We start from the raw sequence: 16,084 nt of genomic DNA on the forward strand, positions 1-16,084 counted from the left end.
TCAAAGACAAAAAGACATCAATATAAGAGATCAACATTAAAAACAGTTTATTTTGGGAGATTGTTTTGTGGAATCAAGTGCAACAGCACCGCCAATGGTTGTAAGAAAACTACACTAGATATTATGATGAGGCAAGGCTGGGGCTGATTTCTTTCTAGCCCAGGATGTAGATTCATGCAGCCTATCAATGACAGTCATATCAGGTGATTAAACAGACTAATTTGTATTTTGACTGGACAACATGTGCTTTGTCTGAAAAATATCAGACTGAAAAATATTGAAACTGATATTTTGCAGCCTGATATTGTTCAGACAAAGCACACATTGTCCAATCAAAATACAAATTACATGGTTAAATTTAGCTTGCCAGATAGCATTATGCAGTTCTCTATGGCATTCAGTCCACTCTTCGATACAAAAGTCAACTGTAGTTTGAAAGCCAATTTGTATATGTAGATACATTTATCTCCAATTGTCTCTCCCTTGAAAACATCATCCATGTCCAGCTTGCAGTGAGTTAGTTAAAAATGCTGGCATTTGACAGAATATTCTGGTCACTCTTTTACAATTCATCTATGTATGATATTAAGACAGATTTCCTGAATGCAAGATGAATTCATAACATTGTGTGGTCAATGTCATTCTCAATCACATAGAGTCATTTTGTCACTTAGCTTAACCAATTCAGCTGGTGCCCACCATGTCAATATGTATAAATAGCACGAACATCCTGGTTCGGGTAGAGAGAAGAGTCACTGCAAATTAAAACAAAGTTCTTCAGACTCGTCACCATTATCCTATGAAATATTTCTATCTTGATGGGAGTGGTCTCTTCCAGGGCATGAGAGCTCACTGAATGGTTTAAATAGCATGAAATTTATGCCAATCCTATGCTATATCCTTCACATCCATTAACTCCCAAATCAGTTGACTACCTATGGGACATTTTGGAGTGACGTGTTAGATGTGTTAAGTGCTCTCACCATCACCATAGAGTGTGTCTGAGGGAATATCTTTTGGAGAAATGGCGTTCATTGCTCCAGTACAGTTCCAGAGACATGCATAATCTATTGTAACGTGCATTGAAGCTGTTCAGGTGGCTTGTGTTAGACTTACAATAGACTATTTATTTTGTTCAAAATGGCTCACTTGCATAGACATACTATAACTGAAAAGAATTTAGTGGTGGGTTATGTGCTATTATCATGTAGCATACTGAAACCTCCAGCATGGCATCGAATCTTTCAGTACTGAATCAAATGAACAATTTGCACCTAATTTAATTTTAGAGTTAACTCACATTTGCCTGCAAATATGCCTCAGCTTCTAGAGGAGTAATTGTATTAAAATGACCTTTTAAAGAGTTAATCCAGGTCTAACATTTAACTTAATTCCGTTGAGTTAAAATCCTTATCCACATGCTTCAGGGTTTAATCCAGCCAAGAATATGAAAACCTCATTAAGTGCTGTAAAGTCATATTTATTACCAAACTGGCTCATTCCTATGCCTACAGGAAGTGGTAGAAATGTCATTTTTTGCAGTTTAACCACATTTAAAACTAAAACCACAAATGGTAAATGTAATATGTGTAATAGACTCAGCCCAGTATATTTCACAGGCAGAGGAAAACAGGACCGTGTGTTCCTGCTGGACACTGCTCATATGAACTGATCAGTAAGATTATAATGGTTTGGGAATTCCTAAAGTCAATTTCCATGATTTGTTTATTTATTTTATGTAATTTTATTTATTAGACTCTTTATTAGGTTTACTTATATTCATTTTAGTTGTCCAAATTTAGTTCATTTTAGTTTGTGGACACCTGTCCATCACACCCACATTTGGGCCTTCTCCAAACTGTTGCCACAAAATTGGAAGCACACAGTGATATAGAATGTCTTTGCTTTAGTATTAAGATTTCTCTTCACAAACCTGTTCCAACATGACAATGCCGTATCAGTATTGTCTGTTACATCTGTTTGTTTGATTGTATGTTTCTTTTTTAATCGTCGTCTCCTTGTGATGCTATCATTTGCTCACTGATAATTTTTATTAAAGACACTATATTTAAATTCATAATTTTGTACTTCAGCCATTTCTAAGTCTTTCGTTTCACTGGAATATTTTTCTGTTCTGTTGTATTGTGTTTTTTTCCTTGCTTAAATTAACCATAGCTGGATTCTGCTATGGATTTTGACTATTATTCTTTAAAGTACTTATTACACTTATGCTAACTGAGCAGCGGCTCCTACTAAACCACTACTGAGGAAATTTTAAAGGTCTAAATTTTAAAAATTAAACCAGGAAATTTGAGGTCTTGAACCACTAAAATGTTAATAATGAAATCCCAGTGCTTCTGTTAAAATAAAGGCATCAGGTTAATTGACTGTTAATAACGTACAGACATGAGAACATGCTTAATTTTGTTACTGGTCCTACTTCCTGTAACAAAATTAAGCATGTTCTCATGTCTGTACGTTATTAACAGTCAATTAACCTGATGCCTTTATTTTAACAGAAGCACTGGGATTTCATTATTAACATTTTAGTGGTTCAAGACCTCAAATTTCCTGGATTGCTTTGTATTTATTTAAAGAAATAATCCACTTGTAAACCTTTGTTCACTTTGTGGAATGCAGTTGTGAACTTATTTCTCTGACCTTCTCTGAGGATTGTTAAATTCTCAGACTGTGCTGCACTGGAAATGAGAAAGCGTAAACGGTTATTGATTTCACCTCATGTTTTTGATCAACTTCAACCTGTTGCGAACTTTGGCCAGATAGGTTCCTCAACAGTTATCATTTACACACACTCTCCTCCATCCACCCTACCATCACCTCCTCTTTCTCCCCCCCCTCCTCTCTCTCGCTCTCTCTCTCTCTCTCTCTCTCTCTCTCTCACACACACACACACACACACACACACACACACAAGGCTTCGTTTTGTCTTGAGTGCACAGACATTAATCATATCTTGCATTACACCTCCACAGAGAAAACCAAAGCAACAAATGCACTCTATCTCACCAAATGGTATTGATATGAACTTAATATAGCACTTAATAAAGGTATCTGAAGATGTTCCCTTTCCTACAGTTTATAGGTTATAGAACGTTTAAATACTCAAGACAGTTTACATTAGTGGTGCTCACAGGCTATTTATTGCATTGGAGAGTAATTCATGCCAGCAGTTGAGCGTGACCTTTAATATCCATGCCAGAAACTCAGCACTAGTAAGAGGAAGCCAGATATTTCAGCTAGTCACAGTGGTGCCTTCGTGTCTATTTGTTTGGATATGAGCGTGTCTGTCTGTCTGTCTGTCTATCTATCTATCTATCATTTATATTACTTGATCTATTTTATTTGTTTTCTTATTTACTTACTTTAACAGTTTACTTCCTTACCTGCCACTTATTTTATTTATATACTTACTCGCTTTATTTATTTATTTAGTTACTTAATCTACTTAGTTACATTATCTATTTATTTCCTTACTTACTTTATTTATTTATGTACTTATTTACTTACTTTATCCATTTCTTTATTTACTTATTTATTGTATACATTTATTTATTTAAAATCTATCTATTTCCTTCTTTCTTTCCTTCCTTCCGTATGTACTTGCTTATGTACTTACTTATTTTATCTTTTTTTAATCTGTCTTAATTTTCAGACAAAAATACCTCAGTGTAAATATAATGTGTGAGCAAAAAGAAGGACAATTTGAATGACTTTAAAATAAACCTGCGAGTATTCATTTATTCATTAATGTAGTAACTACCTTATCCTGGTCAATGTGGAGGTGGCTCTGGAGCCTATTCCAGGAACACGAGGTGTACGGAGGGAATACATGCTAGACGGGATGCCAGTCCATCATAAAGCCTGCAAATAGAGATGGCACTGATCAGTTTTGGGCCAATACCAGAAAAAAATGGTGGATTGGAAATTGGAGAAAACATTTTAGATATCAGATCCTGTAACAAATAGCAAATATTGGAATTGGATTTGGAAAAGAAATGTGTATTGGAACTGGAAATGTTTACATATAAAGTTACTAGACTTGTTTTTATTTTGTTAGGATTAATTTTATTATATTTATACTTTATTATATTTATTATATTTAAATGTAAGTGTTTTTTTGTGAAAGAGTTTTACTGTAGAGTGCTTCAGTAAAAAAAAAAAAAACAACAACGAAAAGGTCATAGTTTTTAAAGAGAACAATATCAGATGGGTATCGGCTGTACTGGCTGATACTGAAGAGTCCAGTATCAGTATCAGTGTTGGAACAGAAAAAGTGATATCAAGCCATCCCTACCCTCAAATTTTTTTTTTTTTTTTTTTTTTGTGAAGTCTTACCAGTGTTAGTGTTAAATCCACAAGTTTGTTTCATTCTTCTATGTGTTTTGTTTGGATGGCAGTTCTAAATTGCCTTATTTTTCACTCATCTTACCTGTGTTCTTACCCCTGCTGTGTGTTCTCCTGCTGATTTCTGGATATGCCAAAATAACCTTTATATATATATATATATATATATATATATATATATATATATATATATATATATATATATATATATATATAATTACCAAATCTGGGTGTTCTGCCTTACAGATCTAAACACACACACATACACATAAAAGTCCCAGCGCTTCTTCAAAAAAATTCTGTGCAGCACTTCGTGCCCCGTGCTGGGTGAAAAAAAAAAAAAAAAACTGCGCGTTTTATTCAAAAAGTGCTGAGGCCCCACATTTCTGCTCCAGGGCCCAGTGTTAATCGGAGTGTTGATGAAATTAATCATAAAACAATATGAAGTGAAATTAAAAAGCCGCATAATTTATTGATTATATACATAGCCATCACGGAAAATTAATGGCCGCACTCATGCTTAATCTAATTTAACACATGGACAAATGTATTTGAATAGATTCTGCTGGTGGAGCTAAACTATCAGTCTGCCACCAACTGGGGTGATGACAAGGGGCAGAGAAGAACAAATTAACTAATGAAGAAATGAATGATGCCACAGCATGGATTGGCGTCCCATCCGGAATGTTTTCCCGCCTCATGCTCAGTGTTCCTGGGATAGGCTCTGGATTCACCATGACCCTGACCAGGATAATGCGGTTAATGAAGACGATTGAATGCATGAATGAATGAATGAGAGACGCAGTAAAAGTAGAGAGAGGAAAAAAACCCACCTTTTTTGGGTTATACGAATATCATGTTTTATTTATTTATTTATTTAGCTATCTATCTATCTGTTTTGGGATGATCCTAAAATCGCTCTTGATTGTTAAACAGTTGTTAACATTGCATTTTTGTCCTTGATCCATCAAGAATTTTAATAATCACATTAATAAATATTATTTCTCAAACATTGTAGCACCTATTTATAACTAATTAAATGCAAGTAGTTCTTCATGGTAGACCTGTGGAAAAAAAAAACAAAACAAAACAACACATATTTTCAAGTCTAGTAAATCAGCTCCATTAACGCAGGCTATATTGAGCCATTATAAATCTGTCTTTGTAACTATTTGTAAATCTTGTCCCTTTACAGTACAGTACAGTAAATATAAATAGGCTCCCTGGAGGACTAGTGGTTAGGCCTTGGGGCTCTCACCGCCCTGGCCCGGGTTCCAACCCCAGCCACTGAGGTTGCACAAGACAGCGCACTACCAGTGCCGGGCCCAATTCTGGATAAAACTGGGGAGGGTTGTGTCAGGAAGGGCATCCGGTGTAAAAACTGTGCCAAATCAAATATGCGGACCGATGACTGTGTGGCGACCCCTAACAGGAGCAGCCGAAAGAAGAAAAACAACAACAGTAGATATAAACGAGACATTAAGCTCTGACTCCTCTTCATCGTTATGACTGACTCCACATAAGTGCTTCTTAATGAGAAAACAGGCCCGGCTAATTATTTGTAGCTATTTATGATTCATTTATTGTGCAATAATGTATAATGCAAACTCCCCTTGCTGCTGCACTTTGTCCATACACTCTATCACCAAACACTACACACACTTCTGCACGTATCAACATATACGTATGAACACTGGCAGATGGCACTGGAGCTGGCTGAGTAGATGCCAGTGTTGATACGTGGACTGGGTGCTCACTTAACGCCGTGTCTTTGTTCGTTCACCTTGAGCCGTGGCTGGAATCCTGCCAGCCTGCTTTCAGCCAATTTGCGTCACACTAACAGTGTGCTGTTTTCTTTAATAGGATTGTCACGATGGCAGCAAGGGCTATCTAAACAGAGTGGATCTAAATTGCAGGGTAACTCAACTAACACGGCAAACACTCTGGGGACACTTACAAGCCCGGGACACATATTTATGTGCACCCTCCAGACTACTCAATGAGATGCCCCAAATTTGCTGAACTGAGCTCTGAGGATCCAACATGGTTGCAACTGTCTATGGAGGTTGCTGAAGTTCATTCATTAATTAATTAATGTTATTTATGTTATTTATAAGTAGATAATTTAGTTAGTTAGTTACTTATGTTATCTATTTTTTTTCTATTTACTTAGTTACTTACTTTTTTTTACTTTATCTTCTTGCTTAATTATTTCATCTATTTATTACTTGCTTTATCAAGTTACTTTTTATTTATTTACTTATCTTTTTATATATAGATATTAACTTATCCATATATTATTTGCTTATTTGTTTGTTTGTTTGCTTGTTTGTTTACTTTATCTCTTTATTTATTTACTGATTTAGTCACTTATTTACTTACTTTAACTATTTATTTAATAGTTTACTTTCTATTCATTTACATGCATGCTTATCTATCTATCTATCTATCTATCTATCTTCCATATTCCACTTTCTATATTCATCTATAATTATCTATCAATATGCCCATTTTTTAAATTTATTTATTTATTTATTTATTTTATCTATCTATTTATCTATCTATCTATCTATCTACCTACACATGCTACAATCTACACATAAATGCAACCAAATAAACAAACACAACCATATTCCTGCCACTTCAGCAAGATCCTGAGCTAAACTCTGCTTCTCCTTTTTCGCTTTCTCGCTCTCCCTCCCTCTTCCACACACGAACACTTCGAATGGCCTAGAAAACATTCATAACCCAGGGAACAGAATTAAGCAGCAGCACCGAGGTAAATTTAGGACAACTGCAAATCCACAGCACAGTAACACCAATCTGCTTCCCATATCTCAGCGCCCAAAGCTTCACCTTAGCTAAACTCAGAATTTACTCTCAATTATGGAACAGTACAGAAACTTCACTGTGTGAAAACTGTACAATATATCTTGCTTATCTTTATATCACTGTACAAGGTGGAGTTTTTTGCAATCTTTTCACAGACTGGTGGATAGTAGAGGAAATGAGGAGGAGAGGCAAGGTCATGGTCTCAGTCCATTTTTAAATAACATGAAATAAAGTTATCATTAAAATATTAATTATATTTCTCGCCAGTTGTGGAAAATATACTGTGAAATTATACTTAAATGAATGTATAGATAATGTGACCAAGTACAATTACTCAAGTATTTCCCACTCCTGCTTATCTCTTGACATTTTAATCTACATTTAGATTTCACAAGTGGTAAAATTGGACTGTTTTTGTGTGCATATGTGGAGCTCTCATATGTTACTGACATCTTAACTGTGACTGATAGTGTAACAGATGGTCAGTCACTTGAAAAATGGACAGAAGGAAGCAAATCCTTGGTGCTTCTTCAAGGTTTGTGCCATTTAAAGCTTCAAGCAAGTGCAGAAGAAAGAAAAAAAAAAGTCTTTGGAAGAAATTTGTGCCTCCAATGCTCATCACCCATGTACTAGCCATATATGTGCTAGATCACTATCTGCTTTATAATAATAAAGGACTTGGGCCACACTGAGCGTGGCAGCATGGCTGATTGCAATTTGTTGCTGAAGATCCATCTATATTATGGCTTATGATGCTGTATATAGCTATTGAGTGCTAGTAACTGCACACAGACTGAATACTTGTATTCAAAAAAATACTTTTTACTCCTTACATTTTCATTTAGACCTTGCCACAACCCCAAAGGTTTCTTCTCCTCTCATCCAGCCAATGACTGAATGCTATACATCAATCTTATAGGCACAGCTTAGCATCCAATCATTTCAGTTTAGCATCATCATGCCAATTCATCATCACCCATGACCTTCTCATGCTACATTATTTAGTAAGTGCTATAGCTAGCAGTGTGGGTTTGAAAATGGATAGGCTGTCGGACTGCAGTGTTGAACTTAATAATGAGTGTCCCTGGCCCTACCTCAATAAAATATTTCAATATGATGGAGGATGCAAAGAGTCATATAAAATGTGTCTCCTTTGCCCCCTAGAAGACATGGACTACATCTAAATTCAAAAAGCATGTTAGTTTCACAAATTTAACATTAATTGGCTATATTTAACTAAGTTAGCCTGTTTTCTTTGATAATGCCAGGGTAGACTAGCATCGATTTCAGTAGCTAATGTAAGTCCTTACTTACTTACTTACTTACTTTATTTATTTATGTATTTATTTACTGACTTACTCAATTATTTACTTATTTTAACTATTTATTTAATGACTTACTTTATCAATTTATTTACATTCTAACATGGCTATATCTAACTAAGTTAGCCTGTTTTCTCTGCTAATGCCAGTGTAGACTAACATCAATTTCAGTACTAATTGCTTACTCACTTTATTTATTTATTTATTTATTTATTTATTGACTTGTTCTTACTTTACTTGTTATTTATTTATTTATTTATTTATTTGTTATATACTTTATCTATATACTTATTTATCTATCTATCTATCTATCTATCTATTTACTTTCCTTATCTATCTACTTACTCGCATTATTTATTTTCTTATTTCCCTAGCTAATGTAATTGGCTAGGAAGCACAACAAATTCTTGCTAATGATAAATATTGCAAAAATGCAGAGATCGTCTTCAGGCAAAACACATAGTTGCTTATAACAAAATCATCTTCCAACAGTTTTAGATAAGTAATAAAATTTATTTTTCACATAAAAAAATAATTTAATTTCATCAGTTCAAGACATTTACTTTTTACTAGCAACTTTTTACTTTTTACTTTACATAGCAACTTTTTCTTTTCAGTAGAATGCATCTTGGGCTGGATACTTCCACTTAAGATTTTGACACGCTATCTACACTTTCACTTAAGTATCATTTCTCAGCACTGTGTCCACGACAACTAGTATGCGGTTGCTTCAGCGCCTCATTTGTTAAATTTGTCTTTATCTTTTGCGCTAACATGTAGGTTAATGTAGGGGTTAGCTTACTTTTCTTCCTGGGGTTTTCTTAATAACAAATGAGATGTAGTTGTAATACATTATCATTACTATGGTAAGCACGGATTCACAGTGACTTATGGGGTGGATGCTCCACATCATGTAGTAAACACATTTTTAAAAACAAAGAATAGTGTATAATTGTGGACAAGTTACTATGGTTAAGGAGTAAGTATGTTTTGAATGATTCTTTTTGAGTCACTAAGATGAAAGAGTCTGTATTGATCAATGCCGTGCACTGAGTCATTCCTTTCGTTCAGCTGCTACTGACAGGCTGTGCAAGTGTAAAAGGAACAAAATTAGCTGTTACTATAGAAACAGTAATATATTAGAAAGAGTATGTTAAAAATTAATTGGTTAATAAACACCTCTCGTCGAATAAGATTCAAGAATTTAACAGCACTGTGGTATAAATGGCTAAAAAGTAAAAGGTGCAGTCATTGATAATTTACTACAGCATAAGCAGGATTCAAAATACAGAATGTGTATAGAAAAAAATAAATAAATAAAATATTTAACAGTAGTCCAGGTTTCTGACCGCTACACCACCCTGTCATTAATTATTTTCCTCTAACTGTAGATTTCCAGTTTCAATTTCAGTTTTCATTTTGGATTTTGATGAGTATTTGATTCTTTGTCTAGTCGTCTACTTGACACCAATTCTAAGTGCTGGCACATGGGCATTTATGAATAATTTTTTTTCCAATTATCTCCAAGTTTTTTTTTCTGATTTTACTTGATATCCATGGTTTCTGTATTATCCCAAATCCAGTGGTTTGCAAATCCAAGAGGGCCCTCATCTAGACAAGAGCTAAGGAGCAAAAGACAAAAAAAAGATAACCACATACCCAGGAGTGTTTTATTCCTTACAAGATGTGCTTCAAGAACTTTTTGTAGTGTCATTATCTATATGCCTTGGTCTACCATACCAAGGCATGTTTGCTAGTGTAGATTGACATTATGTTGGTGAAATGTATATATTATGTGCTATAACCCAGTAAACCTCAAGTGACATCTATGATCTTCCTCAACATGAACGTGAATGACTGAATCCTCACCCAAGGATATTTCTTTCCTTACACACATACATATTAGTGTATATGTTGTGTCAACTCTGGTGAATGATGGAGCATCAGTATGCATTGCCATGTGCAGTTGGTCAACCTGTCTTTCTCATTGAAATGAATGTTAGCAGATTTTGATGGATACCAAGATGATCTTGCCAATGCTAATTTTAAAGGAAAGGAATGATTTCTGTACCATGGTATACTGTCAAAGCCCTAGTGTTCCACTCTGTCTCACTGCTGTTCTATATCAAGCATCTAGGAAACCATTCTACACATAACATAAATGTTTTTAGAATAAAGTTCTAAACATACACTACATGTCTATTTCTAGGTAAAAGACACACTGTGGATATAAAAGGTGTACTCTTGATGGTGCCACTATAGCAAAGTAAAGGTACAGTTTACTCTTTTTTTCTGAAAGTGTAAGATAAATCTTCTTCTATATGAAGCTTGAAAGCAGACAAAAGTATCTGAGTATGAATTTCATTTATTTGAATCATAGTTGAGGCCCAATATTTATATACATCTAGGCTAAAGACATTCAATCTCAGTTTTTATATATACATTTCTTTTGGCAAATCAATTAGGGCATCTACTTTGTACACATCAGAGGTAATTTTAAAACAATTGATTAGAGACTGATTGATTTCAGGAAAATCCAAGCAGCTCTGCCAAGATCACAGAAAAGTTCCTCCTTAGAAGCAAATCTCAAACAATTGAAGGTACTATGAGCGTCAAACAATTGAAGGTACCACAAACAATTTTCTGCAAATATAAAAATCTTGGAACCACACAGACACTGTATTGTTCACTTTGTTTACTTTATTAAACGTATTGAACCGAAAGGTTTAACTGAACACCAGGACAACAACAAAGGAAAAGATAACAAGTACGAAAGTATGTACATTATCAGGAGATCATTAAGAGAGTCTTACTTTGCAATGACATGAAAAACTGAAGAAGCATCTACTCCTAGACAGACATAAACAAGGCAGACTGAAGTTTATTCAGGTGATCACCAGGATGAAGAGCTAGCTTTTTGGAGGAATGTTATCAGATGAAACCAAAATTGAACTGTTCAGCCATAATGATAAGTTCTATGTATAGATGCCAAAAGGTGAGGCTTTAATCCAAAGACCACCATTCCAACTGTGAAGCACGGGGATGGCAGCATCATGTTGTGGCTGTATTTTGCTGGAAAAGGTTCCCGGTGCACTTCAGCAAATACATGGCATCAGACAGAACGACAATTATCCAGAAATGCTGAACAACACCTCAAGACATCAACCAAAAAGATAAAACTTGGCCTTCCAGCAGAACAATGATCCTAAGCATACGTCCAGGTTGTAAGAAAATGGCTCAAAGACAACAAAGTGAAAGTATCGGAGTGGCAATCACAAAGCCCAGACCTGAATCCCATAAAAAATTTGTGGACTGAAATGAAAAGGCATGTCTGACCAAGGAGGCCCACAAACCTGACTGAGTTACACCAGTTCTGTCAGGACGAATGAGCAAAGATTCCAGCAAAGTATTGTTAGAAACATGGCAAAGGCTATATAAAGAGTTTGATATGAACTGTAAGTGCATCTAAAGGTTTTATGTTCTATAGAAATAACTAAATTTCTATTAAACAGCTAACTTTGGCTGTTAGCTGCTAAAAATTGCCAGCATCACCAATTGCAATCACCATAACCTAATAGCTACTAGAACTTTTCCTTAAATAACTACACAGGGCATATACTACGCATCGAGTGTTTAATATTACAGTAGTAATTCCTGAGTAACTATTTGAGTAGAACATAAAAAAATTTATTTGTTCAATCAATCTGAAAGTGTTTACTTGTTTGTGTGAATCCCAGGGGATTAAATTTTGGTGTAAATTGCATACAATTTTTGAGATTTGAATTTCTGTATTTTTGAATTTTTATTGATTGATTGATTTTTTTAAATCTCAAAACTACAACCTGTAATTTTGAATTATGTTTTAAGCCAAATCTTATCCCTAGCAAGTTCAAAACAAAGAAAAGGAAACGCCAATTTATTAAATACTATACACTACAGAAAGAACAAAGAAAATAATAATATGGCGTATAAAATTCATATTCATATTATACTTGTCAGCTTCCAAGCTCCATACTTCTAGATCCCCCTGTATAGCTGTGCAAGCAAAATTCATAATCAAGAACGCCTCTTATCTTTTTTGATGGACATCGCCAGAAAAGCTGCATTGTTCTTGAAACTTGACACATTAGATGTGATGTGCAAAAAAAAGGGCACAGTGATTTGTAGTTCTTCATTTCTAGTGACAGATGAGTTTCTATCAAGAGTGGGCAAGATCAGGAATAAAAGAAAAAAACCAAAGAGCAAAGTGATCCACATTATTCATTCAACAGCGCATGCATAATCAAGCACGTCAGTAAATTCAATTTCAGTGGTACCTCTTAGAGCTACTTGGATGGATATACGTATGTAAGCAAGCAAATTGATTTCTTTTGTGCCAACTTCAAAGAAATGAGAGTTTGTTCTTGAAGACATCTCTCTTTTCTTAGACAAGGGCTGTTAATCTAGTCTATCTGATTAATATTAAAGTCCGAAAATCAATATATATATACTGTATATATATATTCATCTAACGAAATTGAAAAGGTAAAGGAACAGGGTTAAAGTCTTTGTTTGTAGAGCTTGTGGAATTGAAAGTGACTTGATTTTCGCTTAGAGAGAGGAATATGTATCAAAGTAATGTCAGCAACTGGGAAAACATCAGCGTGAGCAGATTGAGAGGAAAAAGAGTTATAAGAAATAATTTATAAGCGTTATAAGAAAAAAAAAGTTGTGAGTTATGAGAAATAATTAGATAGAAGAGATTGAAAAAAAAGTTGCATTTTCATCCAGGATAAACTTTACTTCCTCTAAAAGTCATTGCTCATTCTGGACTTCTGGTTGCTTCTTTTTTAGGTTTTTTGGGGGGGAATGCGGTACAATTTCACCACTCACTTCCCTGAGTGAAGAGATATTTTCTTGACGCCACATTCATCACTCCTGTCTCCATCGTGTTGAGCTATTAATTTCTCGGGTGCACTTCTGAAGACGTATCACGCAGGTAAGTGTGGAGAATCTGCAGACAGCTCATCTCCATACGCCCAATCAAAATGGAAATTACACGTCGAGACGTTCTCATTTTGGGGATGCAGCCTAGGCAGAAAGGCTTTCAATCTAGTTGCAGTAAATAATAATTTGAAAATTGTAATGATACCCCACATTACTGCACTATGTCTTTTCATAGCACGAGACCCTCAGCAACAGCGTTGCGTGTCTGGCAAAATCACGAGTGTTAAATCAACACTGACAGTGTTAAACCACATCCTGATGTACACTGTCTAGTCTCTGTTTATTCTTTGTAAAGATTCAGCTGCACCAGTTGATCATTAGCTTTATCATAGTCTAGTTTGCTAAATATTTTTAGGGTTTCCACATAGCCTTAAGCTATAACTTCAGACTTACACCTACCCCCTAGTAGGTGCATATAAACTGTTTGCGAGTATAAATGCATTTTGTTTTCATTTTATTTTCTGAAGAGGAAGAATATCTTCATGTTGGAGGTTTTTCTGTGGTCTGTGATCACTGGATAGCCACCTCACTGAAACACACTGTAACTCAAGTGCAAATAGACCTTTTAATTCATTTACTTATTATTTATTTGAGTTAATTTATTTTTTAAATCATTTTTTATAAATTCATACCTAGGTTAGCACAAAATTTCACTGAAATGTGGCAAAATGAAATTATTGGCAAGCTCACACATTATTTAAAAAAAAAAACTTCACTATTAATGTACTTTATTATAGTATGTTTGAATATTTTTATGCCTATGGTTTGTTAAAATCATAAGAAATGTTTTGCACAAGAAGTCGCAGTCGCAGAACAATTCACTATAAAGTAAATACAAGAGATGGATAAATTTATACAATCACTTTATTGTAAAGCACGATTATTTTAAGTTTAGATTTTGCTCATTTGCTCATAGGGTTTAAAAAAAGTGATATATGTTAAGAAAAATGGGCATTAACTACTTCCCTGCACTTCATTCCTTCATTCATGGATGTAGTGTTTCCTGTTCGTAACACAGCACAGCTGAATTCTCGATTTTGATTAGTAAGCAGGTGTTGATTAATTCTCTATAACAGCAGCTTTGACAGTATTGTCAGCTACAATTCAAATCACAGGTTTATATTAATGCATTCGTTCTAATATGTTCCTGTTTCTGTAGCAACAATTCATTCACAGGGACTGGCATAACAGATGCTCCACATAATCAGACTGATAATAAATGGATTAAAAAAATAATGCTGTTATTTAACAACAACAACAACAAAAAGAAAATATTAGCGTTTATGGAAGCAGTCGACAGGATCATCACTTTATAATGCTCAGTAAGTTTTCTGACTGTGGAAAGTCTTCTTTGTAAGATGACAAGCAAGAGAACAAAGAAAGGCTGGTCTCACGGACACAACATTGAATGTAACTAGAAATGGCTAAAAAGTGTGACATGTCATTCATTACTAAAGTAAAAAAATGTAATTGTTGGCAAACTGCTGTGGTATAAGAGGAATAAAACACTTCGAGACATGCTGTTCTAGGAAAATAAACCAACTTCACCGTTGTTGATTAAGTTACTGTAACAGCACACCATTTTTGTGTTTTATTTCAGATGTTTATGTCGGATCATATTACTGATTGGCTGGTGATGGAGAAACACGTTACTCTCTATGAATAACTTTGATCTACAATCTCGTGACTAGTTACGACGTACCTTAAATGTCTGGTGCAACCAAAATTGTACACAGTGGCTACATTTACATGCACATCAACATTCCGATATTCATCGGACTTTGGCAATATTCTAATTAGCATTGAGTTATGTAAAAGATGTAATCTGATTACCCAATTCAGATTAAGACAATATTCTGATTCCCCAAATTCAGATTTCCTCCTCTGGAATATGCCTGTTTTAATCAGAAATTTGTTGCACGTAAACACCTTATTCAGAAAATCCGCTGAAAGGAGATATATGTACATGCTCAGTCCACAAGCAATCCTGGGTGCTTAACTGTAGGCTAAAAGATGCTTAGCTATAGGCTAGTTATTTAGGAATGGCAACTCGGGCATACTTACAACAAACATATACAGGAATATTTCGATGCCTGTACACATGTAAACATCGTATTCAGAATATGGCTGCAACCCGAATATAGACCATAAACGGAAATTGATGTGCATGTACAGTAAACATAGCCATTGTTAGTTTTAAACTCTTCTTAAGGTATGGCTAGGACTGACTTTACACTCTGACTTATGATCGAACTTGCTTTTAGCTGCAGGATCCTACATTCCACTTTTATATTATTATCATAAATTATGACTGAATGCCTCCTGTTTAGGACCTCACACGTAAACACACCAAATTAGTGCAAAATTAGTCAAAGAAACTTCATTATTGAAGTTCTGATTGTCCCTGAGAGTGACATGGTGTAAAAAAAAAAGTTTCTTCTCCAATGCCTCAGAGCACAGAGACAAAATTGCAGTGTGTGTTTTGTACCGAATAAGACATTAATGCAGCGAGGCAATAGAGCCAGACCTGGAAGAGCTCTCATTTTTAACGTGGGGGAAAAGTAATTGCAACAATTCTG

Source organism: Pangasianodon hypophthalmus, chromosome 6 (assembly GCF_027358585.1).
Source record: "Pangasianodon hypophthalmus isolate fPanHyp1 chromosome 6, fPanHyp1.pri, whole genome shotgun sequence".
In the NCBI taxonomy this organism is placed as follows: Eukaryota; Metazoa; Chordata; class Actinopteri; order Siluriformes; family Pangasiidae; genus Pangasianodon; species Pangasianodon hypophthalmus.